Raw genomic sequence first — 19,429 nt, forward strand, 5'->3', positions numbered from 1 at the left:
TGTGCTTTAAGCAGTTCACTTTCCAGTAAGAGTAATATTGAATATTTTGAGTCTCAAAACTCCAATTCAAAAGTTAATTCCTTGGCTTCTGTTTCAATGGGACAAATGCAATTTTCAATCATCATTTTGTTTATTTATTTAAAACCTCTTTTCTTACTCAAGATTCAAATGCAAATGTCAAGAACAGTGACTCTTCTATCCCCCTCCCCCACCATTCCTTAAAGGTAACAGAAATGTGAGGCATGAGGAAGGAATGAGTTGGGGCAGGTAATCACAAGACATGCACTTCTTTCGATGATGAATTTCAGCCAAGAAGTTAGATTAGTGCTTATGTGCTTCCTATTGGAGTCCGTGACTGCCTTGTGCTCTCAGCAGTACTTCCATTTTTGCCTTCTTTAAACGGAAGGTTCATGAAAAAAGACAGTATATATGGATGATTTATTATGGCCTGGAAAAGGTCACTTTGGGAATAAATTACTAATTTTTTTTTTTATTCCTGAGCATTCACCATTTAAGCAGTTTCAACTAACATTCAGATAGCCATTTAAGAATCTGACTTTGGCAGCCTTTTAAGGAGTACTTATTTCAAAACGAACATGTTTTAATTTCTACTTATTTGCATATGAAGTTTTGGTATTCAATAATTCTGATATTGTTTCTAGTTTTGCATTCTATTTTCTTTCAGTTTGCCAACACCCTTCCCCCCCCCCCCCCAGTTGGACTTGAACTTTTTATAAGCAAGGTACCTGCCTCTGGCAGCTCCTCTGGCTTTATTTTATATCTCCTCCCATTTTGTTCTGCCAGAGACTTCTGGATCCAGTTGTGGTCATTCACAGAATGTCCGTGATAGGCTGGTTCCCATTCTCTTTGGAGAGGGGATGCTAATTTAAGTAATGCTTTCGTTTATTGCTGTCCCCATTTGAGAGTATCACTTAGTGAAAAACTTGCATAGAGGTACAATTTCCTCCCAGTTCAGTTATTGTTTCCACAGCTGGTACAATTTTACTTTTGCCTTCAAACTGACTTGAATTATGTCCTTTTATTAGCTATGCTTTTGCTCTCCTATTGCAATGGTATGATAACAATCACATAAATGGGATGTAGCATGACATTCCTGTTTAAATATTATTTTGACTAAACAGGTACCAATATAAATATTACAAGCCATAAGCATAGAATTAGTGTGATAATTTTGAAGGAAAATGTGAATGGTGAATGGAACTCCCTTTGTCTTTGTAGTATAAAGAATTGGTATTTGAAAAAAATGTCAGAAGAGTTTTATGATCTTGAAATAGTACCTTCCAGAGTGGAGATTATTTTTAAAGGGGTAAAAAAAGTACACATTTTAGATGTTAAAACTGCTTTTAAGCCCTGTACATTAGGCAGTAGTTCAAATGGCTTACATTATTTCCTAGACCTGGCTTACCTTATTTCCTAGACCTACACCTCAGAGCCAAGGGTAGTAGAGGTCATCATTCACTCATATTAGACTCAACCAGCTGTTACTTTTTTAAAATTTTTGATCATAAATCATCATTCTTTGGACTGCCCATTCTGTGCTTGCATAAATCTGACCTAATAAGAGAAAAGGCTTCCAATGTGTCCCAGATAGTATGTCTTAAATGTAGTTTCAGGTGACTGGAGAAACATTGAACTCATATCCTCCATATCTCAAATAACAATTTGTGGCTACTATGCTCTAATGTGTTGATGGAAAGAGCCCTTTATCCAGACCTAAACCACAGACAAGATGGTATTGTGCCCCTGAAGTCATGTAAAAGTGGAATCTCTGTCAACGTGAATCAGACTCACTTCTCAGCAATACAGCTAACGGTTTCTTCTCAGCTGTGCGGGGCACTCATGCAGAAAAGCAAAATCCCACTTTCAGCTGGGGAGTGTGTGAATGTAACACATCCAGTCTCTGTGTATTCATATGGATGAAATAAACCAGGAGACAGTGCTTGCTGTTGATGGCATTCTCATTTAGGAGCCTTGCTTTTCCTGTGCTGATAAATTTTGCAGAGCATAAAGCCAGGTGTCCTTTGGATGCAAATGATTTATGAAGGTTAATTCTTTGGAGGAGGGCTGATTCCACAGTATGTTTTGTGTGAGGTCACCCACCATCTTTTAAATTCTATGTGTGTGTTAACTGCAGCAATTTGAATTATTTTATTTAAATTGCCAATGAAATTGTAGCAATTATAACAGCATGAACTGTTTCTGTTTGCTTTTTTCTCTGCTGCATATGCCATTCTGGACTCTACCAGGTTAACTTTACTAGTGCTGTAATTTACTCCTCAACGTTTACATCTTCAGGTTTTCCAGAGGATTGGTGTCAGCACCATAAGACTGACTTATTTTTGCATGTAACTTGGTGCTACATAAAGCCTCGGCTGTCTTCAAATAGCATGCACCGTTTTCTTTCAATGGTCATGTGCTAAAATTCCTATGTTTTATATTTTGAACGTTAATGTCTGGCATGAGACTTGAAGTCTCCAAGTCTGAGTCTTCGTCGTGGACAGCAACTCTTATCCTAAGTGCTATGCACAAAGGTACATAGGAAAACTCTTTAGGAGCTTTTCATTCTTGATAGAAAAAATTTGCACACAATTCTGATCTACAGGCTTCTTCCTAAGAATACACATTTGCAAATAGAAGTTAATATAACTGCATTCCTCCCCCAACCTTCCCCCACACATTAAATCCCATTTTCTAACCATACACTGGAGAGCAAATGCCCTGGTCCCATAACTGTGTTTATATGTTTGAGGAAAGAGGAGGTAAGAACGACTTCCTTCAAGTGTGTTTCTCCTTACGACTTGAAGGACTCATTTCTTTCTTCCCCCTGCAATGTGAGTTTTCTTTCTTGTGTGATGAACAAAACTTGATGTCTAAAAGAAGACCAGCAGGAGTTCATCTTCAATAGCTTGTTCTTCATAGTAGCAGAGTGGAATTTAAATATCCTTCTAATAAGTTACAGGAAGACTATGAATACCCTGTCAAACACAGAAACCATGAACATTCTTAAGAGATGCAAAGGGATTTATTATAATGGCACTTGCCTTGGTTCACCCATGGCATTCTCCACAGTATCGTAAATCTTACAAATTCTTCCTCACAATCTCCTTTTACCTATAATGCTTTTCTGTAAAAATATGTTGCAGTGGGGCACCTGGGTGGCTCAGTTGGTTAAATGCCCTACTTCGGCTCAGGTCATGATCTCACTGTCTGTGGGTTTGAGTCCTGCATTGGGCTTTGTGCTGACAGCTCAGAGCCTGGAGCCTGCTTCGGATTCTGTGTCTCTCTCTCTCTCTCTCTGCCCCTTCCCTGCACTCACTCTGTCTCTCTCTGTCTCAAAAATTAATAAACATTAAAAAAAATTCTAAGTATGTTGCATTTTTACAGGTAAGAACACATTAGGAATATTCAGAGTATTTGGTATGTACACCTAACAAGTCGATAACTATTTTTTAGAGTGTGACCTTTCAAATATTACTGTAAACTGTAAATGTAATTAACTCACAAACACACAAATATAAATTCACAAACCTGTAGGTCCCATCTATATATAATCTATATAATTTAATTATATAGGTTGCTAAGAAACATTTAGCTATTCTAGATTGAAATCTTGGTCAAATTTTTTTTATAAGGAGGTACATATTTAATTTTTATGCCAGTTTTTCTAATGTCAAGATTATTATCACCAAGATCTCTACCAAACTTTCCATAGCAACAGGGTAGGCACAGCTCTGAGGACCCAATCTGTAAAATGTGTCACTATCACTAATCACAGTCTGACACTCTAAAGATTAGTTTACTATGAAAATGAATCTCAGGAGTCTAGACCAGACAGAGAATGATTCATGGTTGCAAAATGAAATGCCACATTGTTTCACTGATTGTAATTAACTTTTTCCTGGTACCAACTGGCGACAGCCTGGGAAGTCACATGGTGTGTGGCTATATCCTTGATCTTGTTGATTAGAGTTAGAGGAACAGAGGCATCCTTTCTCCTAGACCACACATGTGCTTAAACTGGGGGACTCTGAGGAGAACTTCTTGTGGACACGAAAGTCTGGAACTAGTTTCCTTAACGAATAGTCTTTCTGGATGCAAGGCTTTGGGCCATAGAAGTGACTACCTTTGTTGTCTGTTAGTTACTTGTTTACAGTTCTGCTTGCTTGTTTTCTAAGGGAAATCTTGATTGCACAGCTAATTGTGGAGCAGAAATCAAATGGACCCATGCGAGATTCTCTTGTTGCTGCAGATCTCCAAGTAATTACGAAAGGTAATTAGGTATGCTGTGGTCATTTTTCATATGGTGCCCTTGCTAGATTTGATCCAGTGCAAGCACAGGAGACCAACAGAGATATTGCCTTTCTTTATTCTTCCTTAATTTTAATAAAGGAAACTGGTGGTTTCTGTACTTCAGTTTATGACTTCATGCTTATTTTAACAGTCATCACAATGATATTGTCTCCTGTTGAATTTTCCCCCTACTGAAAATTTTGCTTTTCTTAAAATAAGAAATTCTAGTACACCCTAGAGAAGAATAATTTTCCATAATACAGTATTAAGACCACCAAATCTAAGAGATGGTTCACTTCCTTACCTTTATACTGGGAAAGTTCACTGCTTGATCTCTCTAAATCCCTAAAGCTTTTATAACTCATACCATATATTTCATCACTTAATTATACACTGCATGTTTCAGTTGTTTATGCAGTGATACTCAAAACAGGGACTGGACCAGAGGATACATTCTACTGACCCAGAGCACTGGGACTTTTTCCTGGGCCCTCAATATGTACTTAAGTAATTAATGCTTGATGATTTTTGACCTAAACTCTGTTTATTATTTGTCTGGTTGAAACATAAACATCTATTATTATTATTATTATTATTATTATTATTGGAACACATAGAGATATAGTTAAAAGAATAAAAGATGCATAGAAGCATTTTATTTTATATATTTATATACTGATATATATATAAATATCTGATTAGTATATATCAGTAGGTAAATTACATGACCTATTAAAAGAGGAAGGGAAAGAATGATGGCATTTTTCATTTGGAAGAGACTTCTGACAGCAGAGTTCTGGTTTCTGGCATGTAGAGGTAGTATTTTTACTTGAAAAACTAGTCAACCAAAGGCAAATCCTTAAGTAATAGGTTTTAAAGTTAGCAGAACTGGGTTTAAGTCCCTCTGCAGTTGCTTAATATATTTGTGATCTTGTAAAAAGCTGTTTATTTATTCTTTGGTTGAGTCTCATTCTCTTTTCATGTAAAGAGAAGAAAATGCTCTCTCTTGGGTTTGCTAAGCAGGGTCAGTACCTAAACATGTGTGAAAATGTCTCTCATAGCACCTGGGGTCTGACAGGGTTCAGTTAGCTTTCTTACTGGAAAAATCTCAGGGACATGAGAAAAAGGATATTGTCTAATATATTCCATTGTTTTATACAGTTTTGTGTGATTTCACAATTTTGACCGAAAATAGTCAGATTTTTTATTTGCGCTGTGATATTCTGTTTATTTCCTAATTTCCTCAACACATGTAGACTTAGAAAGCTGAGACTATATATGAGACTTTGCATGAAAGAATTCCCTAAGACAACTTTCAATGAAGCAGAAGATAGCAATTTTGAATACTGTCCTTTTTGAAAAGAACAAAGAAATAAAAGTCACACAAATCACTCCCTTATACCATATTTTAATTTTATACTCGTGAATTTAATGTATTAAAATTTCAGAAAATTATATAAATTACTGGTATTTCAATGAATAAACATTTTTAGTGTTTAGTTACAAGAGTTCACACTTCATAATCTACTGAATTTCCTAACACGATAACTGTACTCCCTCATAAAATAAATTAGAAAATTATTTCCCACAAGAAACTCCTTAATCTCATTCTTATCTTAATGTATGTGTTTCTCTCTCTACTGAGAGGCTATGGAGCGATGCCATAGCGTGTCTGTGGTCATGTTTTGTAGGGAGATGTGACAAACTAAAGATTTAACAACAATCATCTTTTCTCATTCCCTAGACTCAGCAAATATAGAAAAGAATAATATAGTGGAGTTATGGTTTAGTTACATAATTCATTGGGCAAGAAACATCTTAAACAAGTACCTTCTTCTTCATGTTCACTAGAAATTCTCAGTACTATCATCTCTGAAATGATCTAGCCTCATGACAGACCCACAAAAACTAAAAGGGACTTATGTATTGATGTAAAAAAGTGGCCAAATAAAAATATTTCTATATGTTTACAGGAAAGTATAAGCATAGATTCAAGTAAATGTATTTTATTATTCAATTTACTTTCATATTTTGTCAATTTACTTGTAGTTGTTTTAAAAAAATTTTTTTTAACATTTATTTATTTTTGAGACAGAGAGAGACAGAGCATGAACAGGGGAGGGGCAGAGAGAGAGGGAGACACAGAATCGGAAGCAGGCTCCAGGCTCTGAGCCATCAGCCCAGAGCCTGACGTGGGGCTCGAACTCACGGACCGCGAGATAGTGACCTGAGCCGAAGTCGGACGCTCAACCGACTGAGCCACCCAGGCACCCCTACTTGTAGTTGTTTTGTTGAACTAGTGGTTGACATCTATTAAAGTTGACATCATTCTGGATGTTTGGCTGTGGAAGAGGTTCAAAATGGCATGATAAACTATCCCTTTACTACAGTATGGTTGGTTTTGAAGAGAAAAAAACCTGCAAACAAGTACACTCTGGTAATAAAATTTCAGTAAATGGAGTTGAACAATCTGTTTCTTTAGTTTGGAATCTTATATATGACTTATTGTGCATAATCTATATTATCTAAGTAAATGGGCCAATAACTACCAAAAGTGACACTTAATTAACCTGCACCTTTTCCTTATCAATTGATTTGCCATTAAGTTTTCTATGTCAGATATGTAATAATAATTAAAACACTTTTGTATACTTTCTAACACCTCCACATAAGTTAATTAATTAATAATTGATGAATAAAGAGAAGAAGAAAAGGAAAAGAGAAATTTTGAAAGCTTCATATCCCAGGAATCACAAATGATGTTTGTTGAATTCCATAAGAATATACTTATATTTCTTTTTTTTTATTTTTTTTATTTATTTTTTATTTTTTTTTAACGTTTATTTTTTTTGAGACAGAGAGAGACAGAGCATGAACGGGGGAGGGTCAGAGAGAGAGGGAGATACAGAATCTGAAACAGGCTCCAGGCTCTGAGAGGTCAGCACAGAGCCCGACGCGGGGCTCGAACTCATGGACCGCGAGATCATGACCTGAGCTGAAGTGGGACGCTCAACCGACTGAGCCACCCAGGCGCCCCTAATATACTTATGTTTCTTAAAATTTTTACTTCAAGTTTTGAAAAGTCAAGATAGTGTCAAATCTGTATTGCTGCCATATGGGTCTTTCAACAACATCCAGTTTCTGTGTGTATGTGTCTACATATTTTTTCTCTAATCTTCCATTTAAAAACATTTGTTGACTATTAGACTGGAGATTAATATAGACTAATACATTTTTAATAAATACAGAAAGTTTTTTAAGATATAATCCTTGACTTTGAAGTGTTCACAGCTCAAAGGAGAAAACGACATGGAAACAAAGGCATTAAAGATGAATGTTTGATGTCAAGTGACCACAGCCCAATTCAAATAGGCTTGGGTGGCTCAGTCAGTTAAGCATCCTACTTTGGCTCAGGTTGTGATCTCATGGCTCATGAGTTCAAGCCCCACATTGGTCTCTGTGCTGACAGCTCAGAGCCTGGAGTCCACTTCAGATTCTGTCTCCTTCTCTCTTTGCCCCTCCCCTACTCACGCTCTGTCTCTCTGTCCTTCAAAATAAATAAACATTAATTTTTTTTTTTCAAATAGGCTTATGAATCAAAGGAAATGATTTGGCTCAAATAACTAATAGTCCATGTCCATTTTCAGGGAAGACAGATGCTTCAATTATGTAGTCAAATCTATCTTTCTTCAAATCTTGGCTTCAGCTGCCTCTGATCTGTCTTGCTTATCTGATTCAGACAGATTCCAGCTTCGTAGAGAAAGATGGCCACAAGAAGCTACAGATAATAGGAAAAAGAGAGTTCCTTTCCACACAGCTCCATTCCAGAAAATATTTTACTGTCCTGGAGTATGAAATGCTGTCAGTAGGAAGCCTTGGGCCACATACTTATATGCCTCAAGGGTTAGTGCCCTCAAAAACATGTGGGCAAAGAGAGCAAAGGAGAATTCTCAGAGGAAAATCAGGGGGCTGTTCTCATAGGAGGGGATTCTCAGTATCAGTGTAGATGACATACCACTCTGTCTTTGTAACTAGGTAATGGTCCCGATTCTTAATAGTAATATAATATATATGTATATGTGTGTATATATGCATATATATAATATATTCGTATATGAATCAGTGTTGTATCTTAGTGGCAGATAAACAAAAGCTATGTATTCTTCCTTCCATCCACCCTGCTCTGTGTCACACCCACTCTCAGGCAAGCTGGTATTACAACTTCAAGTAGCCAAGACCAAGGTTGTCCTGCTTGACCAGTCAGTCTCCAGCAGGCAATTCATAAAATGCTCATAACACATGTGTGAGTAGATATCTAGGGATTATTAAGAATCAAAGTCATATCATTTCCCTTCTCTTCAACCTGGCTAGCTCATATTCATCTGTATAAATCTGTCTCAAAGGGTATCCTTAACAAGATTCAGTTCCTGACCCTTCCTTCTGCAGGAAGAATAGACTATTCTTAACCCTGCGAGTTTGTGGAGAAAGAGAGAGGAGGGAAGATTTGAGGTCATTTGCTCTTTTGTTCTAGAGGAGTTGAAACGGAATCATGGACATGGTGGCACTATATAGAGATAGAATAATGAAGGGTGGAAGATATGAACAAAATTATGGGTGGCTTTTTTTTTTTTTTTTAATTTTTTTTTTTAACATTTATTTATTTTTGAGACAGAGAGAGACAGAGCATGAACGGGGGAGGGGCAGAGAGAGAAGGAGACACAGAATCGGAAGCAGGCTCCAGGCTCTGAGCCATCAGCCCAGAGCCCGACGCGGGGCTCGAACTCACTGACTGCGAGATCGTGACCTGAGCCGAAGTCGGACGCCCAACCGACTGAGCCACCCAGGCGCCCCATGGGTGGCTTTTTGAAATATTATGCTATCATTTTATAGCAGTGCTATTCTCAATACACAATTTAAAAAAAAATTTATACTGTTTTGTCATAAAGATTAATACATGTAGGAAGGTTGTCACAAATATGTACGTAAGTAACATAAGATTAGTGGATTGCTGACTGAAATTACTAGAGATGGAGTCACTCTATAAACTGAATAAAGTAAGCACTGAAAGAAGTACAAAGCAATCCTGGCAATCAGGCATTTTATGTTATCAAGCACATCTGAATAAAGTAGGCTTATCTTTTCCTGATATTAATGGCAGGATGGTTTTATTTTTAATCACTTTAAGCACCAAAGGATTTATTTGCCATTTTTTAACGGAGACTTCCCTAAATCAGTGTTATAATGCTTTCTACCTTCTTAAATAAATACACTAAACATTTATAAAACTTATCTTTTCTCCAGGATCATCTATATCTTGCTGCGATTAAACAAAACCAATCAGGGTACATATAGCTCATTTGTCAGTCTTCTGGACTTTTTAAATCTTGTAGCTGATGAGTACAGCTTGTTTCCTCCTTTCCTGTTAGGCTATCAGCTGTCCCTTTGTCTTACTGGCCCTGTGCTTATGTAAAATTATGCTACAATTGAAGTATACAGTAAGACTGAATACATGATAGTTATTGTGTTATGGAAAATCAAGTAGCTCTGCCTTATTCCAATTTTCTACCTTTAAACTGCTAACGACTTAAGAATCAGATTAGCAAGTTTGCTGTAATTGCTTGTAAATTAAAATTAATAGTATCTCCATAATACCTACAGAGTCCTGAATTCTCTCAGGAGTATGGGGCATAGGTTTTAAAATAGGTTACATTTGTGTGCTATGTGCCACTTTACCAAGAACTTCTGTGTCTGTTGTGCTATTTTGATACTCAACTCAAAATATCTCTGAATTATCCAGGACAGGAATATTATTCCCATTTTACAGGAGGGAAAACTGAGGCTCAGTTAAATGAATTGCCCAAAGTGAGTCAGGTAGATCGTCATTGGCAGAGTTGAAACTGAAACCTGTCTTATTCAACATCTGTTGTTTCTTTCATTCCTAGCTGCTGTGGTCAGTATTTAGAGGATCTGAAGTATAATGATGTTTGAATTCTCACTAGATCAACTACATTTTATCCTAAGATGAGAAGGTCCAATGAGAGTCAGCCAGCTAAGCTGAACCCAATTTCAATTAAATTTTGCCTCTATTTGAATTCTGTTTCTTAATACATTTATGGAAATCTCTTTGAGGTTAAGGTGTATTTGCTTTAATTATTGACATGTTTTTGCCCACTCTGTGAAAATTCAAAGGATAAACTGAGGCAATAGTCTCCCAGAGAAAACTCTACTTACAATTAAAAACAAGGCTTCCATCTTCCCCTAGCCATGTGGAATAATCTGGGTCTTATTCCAACCCCCTCTTTCTCTTCAGTCTAAATATGTCTAGGATAAGACAGTACTTAGCTTTGGAAAATAGGGAGCTGAGAGGCTAGTTATGGTTGTTAGTCACTATGTTAAAATTAATGTAATTCTCCTGATAATTTTCTAATGTTTATTTTTTTTAATTTTTTAAAAACCTTTATTTATTTTTGAGAGAGAGTGTGTGAGCAGGGGAGGAACAGAGGGAGAGGGAGACACAGAATCTGAAGCAGGCTCCAGGCTCCAAGCTGTCAGCACAGAGCCTGACGTGAGGCTCGAACTCACGAACCATGAGATCATGACCTGAGCTGACAGCTGCTTAACCTACTGAGCCACCCAGGTGCCCCAAATGTTTATTTATTTTTGAGAGAGAGAGAGGCTTAGGTTTTATGGTGGCTAGGAGGTGGACATGGGATGAGGGTCCCCACACATAGGCTGAGGTTTGCATGGTTTCACCTTCCCACAACTACCAAAGGTTGGAACACCTGACTTCTTATCAGCTTGCTCACATTCATGGGGCAGAAGGGGAAGAGAGAACGGTGGGGTTTGAAATCTATCAGTAATCAAGTAGCAAAAATGGGGTCACACTCTTTATTATACCTAATCAATATTTAAGCAGTTGATTGAAAGAAACACTGACTCTAGTCATCAAGCTTTATTTGTACGTCTTGTCTACATTAGGCCCTCTCCTTTAGTGATGAGTGAGTCATGCTTCTGGGCTGCTGGTGGTCCTCAGTGGGAATAATTGCTTTCCTCACATTTCTTTATGAATAACATAAAACCAGCTAACAAACAAAACAAGTGGTTAGGCAAATACAAACATACCTCCTAGGAAGGGGTTCTCTCACATATCTCTCTCGCATATTGGCTCTTGACAATGACTGCTCAGAGGGCCCTTGTGCACTACATTTGGTGCTGTCTGTGAAAATTAAACAATGGTGCTAAATTGGCTATCTATGGGGAAGGCACACAGCAGAGCAATCTGCCTGCTTCTGAGTGACCACCAACAAGATTTGCTTCCTTTCATCTCATTCAGCTGTGTAACAGAGTGCTTGAAGTGCCCCCAGGAAGTTCCTTTATTTTGCAGAAGGGGTTTGTGAGTCTTGATTTCAATGCCCTTTTATGCTACTCGCTGTCAAAGGGGATGCTGTGCAAAGAGAGAATCTGTAACAGAAATGGCTGCCATGACAGCCTTATAGAGCCAGTGTCAAAAATATTAGTGAACAATTTAGTAGTCCATCAAGCACATGAATAGACTGGGCCTTTTGCCATGTACCATCTATCTAGGTGGGAAAACACTGCAGCAGGATCAGAGGATGGGCATGGGGGACAATGGCACACTAAGTCAGAGGGACCCTTTTGTTTGCTCAAAAGCTGCTCATCACCATGTCTGACACAAGGTCATTTTTCTGTATCTAAGAACCTGCTAGGGACTCCACAGGGAGTCTAAAGGGATTATTTCCCTGGACCCCACTGTAGTGTTCACTACAAGTTACACTAAAACCTTCTCAATGAAATGTATCATCTCATATTAGATGTGTAATCTCATCCCATTTTAATTCTGCAAGTCCATTCTAATCCCCATTTTTAACATTAGGTTTACCTGCTTATAATGAGACTTGATTACACATTTTGCTGTTATCCTAATTGGGCAATGGTTATAAATTTTGTTTCCTTTTTTTTTTCAAGTTTTTATTTAAATTCCAGTTAGTTAACATACAATGTAATATTAGTTTGATGTGTAGAATTTAGCTATTCATCACTTACACATAACACCCACTGCTCATCACAAGTGCCATCCTTAATCCCCATCGCCGACTTAACCCACCCCCCACCCACCTCTCCTCTAGCAATCCTCTGTTGTTTTCTATAGTTAAGAGTTTCTTTTATAGGGGGCCTGGGTAGCTCAGTGGGTTAAACATCCAATTCTTGATTTAGGCTCAGGTCATGATCTCACAATTCATGGGATCAAGCCCCACGTCAGGTTCTGTGCTTACTGTACAGAGCCTCCTTGAGATTCTCTCTCTTCCTGTCTCTCTGCCCCTGCCCTACTCCTGCTTTATCAAAATAAGTGTTTTTTTTAAAGAGTCTATTTTATGGTTTCCGTCTCTCTTTTATTCTCCCTATGTTCATCTGTCTTGTTTCTTAAATTCCACAGTAGTATCTGTCTTTCTTAAACTGACTTATTTCACTTAGCATAGTACTCTGTAGCTCCATCCATGTCCTTGCAAGTAGCAAGATTTCATTCTTATTATGGCTGAATAATATTCTATTGTACATACATATAGCACTTCTTTATCCATTCATCAGTCAATGGACATTTGGACTCTTTCCATAATTTGACTATTGTTGATAATGCTGCTATAAACATTGGGGTGCATGTGCCCCTTCGAATCAGCATTTTTATCCTTTGGATAAATACATGGTAGTACAATTGCTGCATCATAGGGTAGTTCTATTTTCAATTTTTTAAGGAACCTCCGTTACTGTTTTCCAGAGTGGCTGCACCAGTTTGCATTCTCACCAGCACTGCAGAAGTGTTCCCTTTTCTCCACATCCTTGCCAACATCTGTTGTTTCCTGAATTGTTCATTTTAACCATTCTGACAGGTGTGAGGTGTTATCTCATTGTGGTTTTTATTTGTATTTGATGATGAGTGATGTTGAGCATCTTTTCATGTGTCTGTTAACCATCTGGATATCTTTGGAAAAATGTCTATTTATGTCTTCTGCCCATTTCTTAACTGGATTATTTGCTTTTTGGATGTTCAGTTTTATAAGTACTTTATAGATTTTAGATACCAACCCTTCATATATGTCATTTGCAATACCTTTTCCCATTCCAAAGGTTGTCTTTTAGTTTTGTTGATTGTTTCCTTTACTGTGCAGAAGCTTTTTATTTTGATGAAGTCCAAATGGTTCATTTTTGCTTTTGTTTCCCTTGCCTCAGGAAAATATCTAGTAAGGATTTGTTATGGCCAAGGTCAAAGAGATCACTGCCCGTGTTCCCCTCTAGGATTTCGGTAGTTTCCTGTCTCACATTTAGATCTTTCACCCATTTTGAATTTATTCTTGTGTATGATGTAAGAAAGTGGTTCAGTTTCATTCTTTTGCATGTTGCTGCCCAATTTTCCCAACACCATTTGTTGAAGAGACGTTTTTCCATTGGAGATTCTTTCCTGCTTTGTTGAAGATGAGTTGACCATACAGTTATGGGTCCATTTCTGGGTTTCTATTGTGTTCCATTGATCTATGTGTCTGTTTTTGTGCCAGTATTATAATATCTTGCTCACTACAGCTTTGTAATATAACATGAAGTCCAGAATTGTGATGCCTGCAGCTTTGTTTTTCTTTCGCAGGGTTGCTTTGGCTAGTCAAGGTCTTTTGTGGTTCCACACAAATTTTGGGATTGTTTGTTCTAGTTCTGCAAAAAATGCTGGTTGTATTTTGATAGGGATTACATCTCAAGTGTAGATTGCTTTGGGTAGTATAGACATTTTAACAATGTTTGTTCTTCTAATCCATGAGCAAGGAATGTTTTTCCATTTATTTTTGTCTTCTTCAATTCTTTCATCGGTGTTCTAGTTTTCAGAGTACAGATCTTTCACTTCTTTGGTTAGATTTATTCCTAGATATCTTATGGTTTTTGGTGCAGTTGTAAATGGGACTGATTCCTTGATATCTCTTTCTGTTGCTTCATTATTAGTGTATAGAAATGCAACAGATTTCTGTATATTGATTTTGTATACTGCGAGTTTACTGAATTCATACATCATTTCTAGCAATTTTTGGTGGAATCTTTCTGGTTTTCTACATAGAGTATCATGTCATTTCCAAATAGTGAAAGTTTGACTTCTTCCTTGCCAATTTGGATGCCTTTATTTCTTTTTATTGTCTGATAGCTATATCTAGGAGTTCCAGTACTATACTAAATAAAAGTGGTGAAAATGGACAGCCCTATCTTGTTCCTGACCATAGAGGAAAAGCACTCAGTTTTTCTCCATTGAGGATGATATTAGCTGTGGGTCATTTGTTTATGGCCTTTTATAACATTGACATATGTTATCCCTATCCCTACTTTGTTGAGGGTTTTTATCCAGAATGGATGCTGTTTTTAGTCAAGTGCCTTTTCTGCATCTATTGAGAGGATCATTTTGTTCTTATTAATGTGGTGTATTATGTTGATTGATTTACAAATATTAAACCACACTTGTAGCCCAGAAATGAATCCTACTTGATCATGGTGAATGACCTTTTTTTAATGTATTATGGATTCAGTTTGCTAGTATTTTGTTGTGAAGTTTTGCATCCATGTGCATCAGGGATTTTGGCCTGTAGTTCTCATTTTTAGTGGTGTCTTTGGTATTGGAATCAGGGAAATGCTGGCCTCATAGAATGAGTTTGGAAGTTTTCCTTGCTTTTCTATTTTTTGGAACAGTTTGTGAAAAATAGGTATTAACTCTTCTTTAAATGTTTGGTAGCATTCCCCTGGGAAGCCATCTGTTGTTTTTTGGGATATTTTTGATTAATGATTCAATTTCTTTGCTGGTTATTGGTCTGTTCAAGTTTTCTATTTCTTCCTATTTCACTTTTGGTAGTTTATATGTTTCTAGGACTTTATCCATTTTTTACAATTTGTTGGCATATAATTTTTATAATATAATACTACATGTATTGTATTTCTGTGGTGCTGGTCATTATTTCTCCTCTCTCATTGGTGATTTTATGTGTTTGGGTCTTTCTCTTTCCTTTCTGTTAAGTCTTTATTAATTTTTTCAAAGAACCATCTCCTGGTTTTGTTGTTCTGTTCTGCTATTTTGTTGTTGTTGTTGTTGTTGTTGTTGTTTTTGTATCATTTAATTCTGCTCTAATCTTTATTATTTCCCTTCTTGTGCTGGCTTTTGGCTTCATTTGTTCTCTTTCTAGCTCCTTTAGGTGTAAGGTTATGTTGTTATTTGAGATTTTTCTTGTTTCTTATGGTAGGCCTATATTCCTATGTATCTGCCTCTCATGTCTGCTTTTGCTGCATCCCAAAACTTTTGAGCTGTCATATTTTCATTTTCACTTGTTTTCATGTATTTTTAAAAATTTCTTCTTTGATCTCCCGTTTGGCCCATTCATTCTTTACTACCATGTTCTTTAGCCTCCATGTAGTTGTGGTCTTTCCAACTTTTTTCTTGTGGTTGATTTCAGGTTTCAAAGTGTCAGAACTATGCATGGTATCATCTCAATCCTTTTGTATTTGTTGAGGGCTGATTTGTGACTTAGTATGTGATCTATTCTGGAGAATGTTCCATGTGCATTTGAAAAGAATATGTATTCCGCTGCTTTAGAATGGAATGTTCTGAATATACCTGTGAAGTTCTTCTAGTCCAGTGTTTCATTCAAAGCCATTGTTTCCTTATGGGTTTTCTTATTAGATGATCAGTCCATTGTTGTAAGTGGGTGTTAAAGTCCCCTACTGTTATTATAATATTATCAATTAGTTCTTTATGTTTGCTATTAATTGTTTTTTATATTTGGGTGCTTTCAAGTTAGAGGCACAAATATTTATAATTGTTAGATCTTCTTGTTAGATAGACCCCTTTATTATGGTATAGTGCCCTTTTTCATTTGTTGTTACAGTCTGGTTTAAAATCTAGTTTGTCTGATAGAAGTCTTGCTACTGCAGCTTTCTTTTGACATCCATTTGCATGATACACGTTTCTCCATCCCATCACTTTCAATCTGCAGGCGTCTTTAGATCTAAAATGAGTCTCTTATAGGCAGCATATAAATGGGTCTTGTTTTTTTTTTTTTTTATCCATTCTGATACCATATGTCTTTTGATTGGAACATTTAGTCCCTTTATATTCAGAGTGATTATTAATAGATATGAATTTGGTGCCATTTTATTACTTGTTTTGTTGTTGTTGGAGATTTTCTCTGTTTCTTTCTAGCCTTTGTCACTTTTGTCTTTCTTTCCCACTCAAACAATTCCATTTAATATTTCTTGCAGGGCTGCTTCAATGTTCATGAACTCCTTTAGTTTTTGTTTGTCTGGGAAATTATCTTTTCTTCTGTTCTGAATGATAGGTTTGCTGGATAAAATATTCTTGGCTGCATATTTTTCCCATTCAGCACATTGAATATATCATGCCACCCCCTTCTGCCTGCCAAGTTTCTGCAAAGAGGTCTGCTGCTAACCTTATTGGTCTTCCCTTGTAAGAGGAATTTCTTTTGTCTTTCTGCTTTCAGGATTGTTTCTTTATCTCTATGTCTTGGAAATTTACCTATGATATGTCTTGGTGTTGACTTTCTTTTGTTAATTTTGATGGGAGTTCTATATATGTATGTATGTATATTTATTTTTGAGAAAGAGAGACACAGAGCACTAGTCGGAGAGGGGCAGAGAGAGAGAGGGAGACACAGAATCCAAAGCAGGCTCCAAGCTCTGAGCTGTCAGCACAGAGCTCAACTTGGGGCTTGAACTCACGAACTGCAAGATCATAACCTGAGTCAAAGTCTGACGCTTAACGTGCCCCTTGATGGGAGTTCTTTGTGCCTCCTGGACTTGGATGTCTTTTTCCTTTCATAGATTAGGGAAGTTTTCAGCTCTAATTTTCTCGAGTAAGCCTTCTGTCCCATTTCCCTCTTCTTCTGGGATTCCTATGACACAAATGTTATTACATTTGACAGAATCACTGAGTTTCCTAAGTCTACTTTGTGATCCAAGGTTTTTCTTTCCATCTTTTGTTCAGCTTATTATTTTCCATAATTCTGTCTTATATATCACTTATTATTTCCTTTGATTCCTCTATCCTTGTGGTCATTACCTCCATTCAGATTTAAATTTCAGTTATTGCATTTTCATTTCAGCCTGATTCGTATTTAGCTCTTTTATCTCTATGTTAAAGATTCCCTAGTGTCTTCTATGCTTTTTTCAAGCCCAGCTAGTATTCTTATGATTATTCCTTTAAATTCTGGATCAGGCATATAACTTATATCTGTTTTGATTAGATCCCTGGCTGTGGCCTTTGCTTGTTCTTTCTTTGGGGATGAATTCCTCCATCTTGGCATTTTGTCCAGGTTTCTATCTTCTTCTCTGAGTTAGTAAAGCATGTTATATTTCCTGATCCTGAGAGTAATGCCTTTATGAAGAAGATGTATAATGTCCATGGCTTGGTGCTTTAGGAAGTGTCTCTGGTGTGTGCTACATCCACTCTCCTGCTGTTTTGTGGCTGCTATATCCCTCAGGTCAGTCAGTTTCTCCTTGCCTGCAGTGGGGACTATTTGGACCTTGGTGAGAGTATGCGGATTTTTAGCTAGGTGGGCTCTGGTCTATTTGCTAGAAGACACATGATGCTATTTTTACTGGAGCTGAATCTTTGTAGAATTCTATGGTCAGTAGACCTGGTGGATTCTGGAGTTTGTGCTGGTCTTCTTGGGGAGGAGCCTTCTGCATTGGTTGTTAGGCACACTTGCCCTAGAAAAGCAGTCCTAGGAGAGCACAGTGGGGTGGGACTTGGTGTAAGCAGGTTAGGCCACCTTTGTTGGTGCTATTCTGTTTACTGAAGTTGGTTTATGCTGAGGGGCAGGGAAGGGAAGTGGCACTAGCCTGCTCCTTTGTGTCTGGAGAGGGGAGTCCCTACTTGTGGGTCTCACGGAAGCACTTTCAGAGGAGTGAATAATTTCCCCTGGTGCATCACAAGCATTTTCAGATCATTGAATTTATACTGTCTGTCTCTGGATTGCTTGCCTGCCTGGAACAGCAGAGTTTACCTTGGGCTCTACACTAGCCAGGTCTCCTGCCTTTTAAAATTCCAAACTTGAGGGACCTGGTGTGGTAGGAATCTGTGCTTATCTTTTGGGAAAGGGTCTCACCACACTGAGATTATTGCAGGTTTGACCCAGAAGTGCAGTTGTGCCAGGGCAAAGGAGCATGGGATTTGGAGCAAGCTAAACACTGACTAAACAGCCAGTGTCTCAGTTAGCCACCCTCAGCAGTCGTCTTTGTGCTTTGCTGATGGGCAAGGGAGGGAAATGGCACCTGCTGGCTCCTTTGTCCCCAGAGAGGCAATGCCATATCTCCCAGATGCACTCCAAAAAAGCAGGAAAAGTCTCTCCCTGTGCCACTTAGACAAACCTGAGCTTATGCAGACTGCCCTGATATTGTTTGCCTGCCTCCACTGGTGGAGGAAGGCAGCATCCAGTCTATCACAGCCAATCCTGGGGACATCTGAAACTCCAATCTTTGAACTGCACCTGATTGCAAAAATTCACAAAATTTAGCCCTTCTCATTTTCCCAGACAATGTCTTTGGGGAAGTGTTCTCCTAGTGCTTATCCCTGTGTTCTCTATTCTCTCTCATCTTTCTCCATGATAAGAGCTCCCTCCCCTCCACAGCACCTGCAATCCATTTCTTCCCTAAAACATTTCTCTGTACTTCCTGCCTTCCTCAAAGTGAGCTCTTCTCTCCCTGTAGTTGTGAAGTTTGTTCTATTGGTCCTCAGGTCAATTTCTTGAGTATTCAGAATGATTTGATAGTTATCTAGCTGTGTTTGAGGGAAGAGGAAAGCCTAGGGTCCTTCCACTATGCCGCTGTCTTACCTCCTCCCCTCAAAATGTTTAAATATTTTATATTATAAAGTTCAATTCTGTTTTCTAGCTTCTTTCTGTATCTCTTTCAAAGTTATATCACTTTTTTTTTTTTTTTTTTTTTTTTTTTTTTTACAGAAAGCACAGCTTTGGTTTTGCTTTTCAGCTTAGGTGTTTGAAGGAACATGAACCATAGGGCATGTTAATATTACTAGTCTGCATGTTTTGGGGTATGTTTGGGCTCA

Source organism: Panthera onca, chromosome C1 (assembly GCF_046562875.1).
Source record: "Panthera onca isolate mPanOnc1 chromosome C1, mPanOnc1 haplotype 2, whole genome shotgun sequence".
Lineage (NCBI taxonomy): Eukaryota > Metazoa > Chordata > Mammalia > Carnivora > Felidae > Panthera > Panthera onca.